The following is a 297-nucleotide window of genomic DNA, read 5'->3' as shown; positions in this document are numbered from 1 at the left end:
GTCAATGACCGGCCGTGGATGGGCGCACTTTATAGCCGCCCTATGGGCAGCTTCAAGCTGCCGCCTGAGCCCCGTCGAGTCATTGATTTTTACACCACGTTCCTCGGTTGACGAGAGGTCAGAGAACGGACATGGGGTCCGCAAGGCGCGAGCAGGGCTCGTATTACGCTGCTGGCGCGGCTCGCCTTCCTCGTCATCTCATGTGGGGAAAGGAGTGTCAGACTTGTAGTCGACCACATCCACATCCTCAACGAGGTCACTCGTTATTGATAGCGTGCGCAAAGAGCGACGCTCGTT

Source organism: Plasmopara halstedii (assembly GCF_900000015.1).
Source record: "Plasmopara halstedii genome assembly, contig: Scaffold_1211, whole genome shotgun sequence".
Classification (NCBI taxonomy): domain Eukaryota; phylum Oomycota; class Peronosporomycetes; order Peronosporales; family Peronosporaceae; genus Plasmopara; species Plasmopara halstedii.
The sequence above is the reverse complement of the archived record's forward strand: the minus strand, read 5'-3'. Positions refer to the sequence as shown.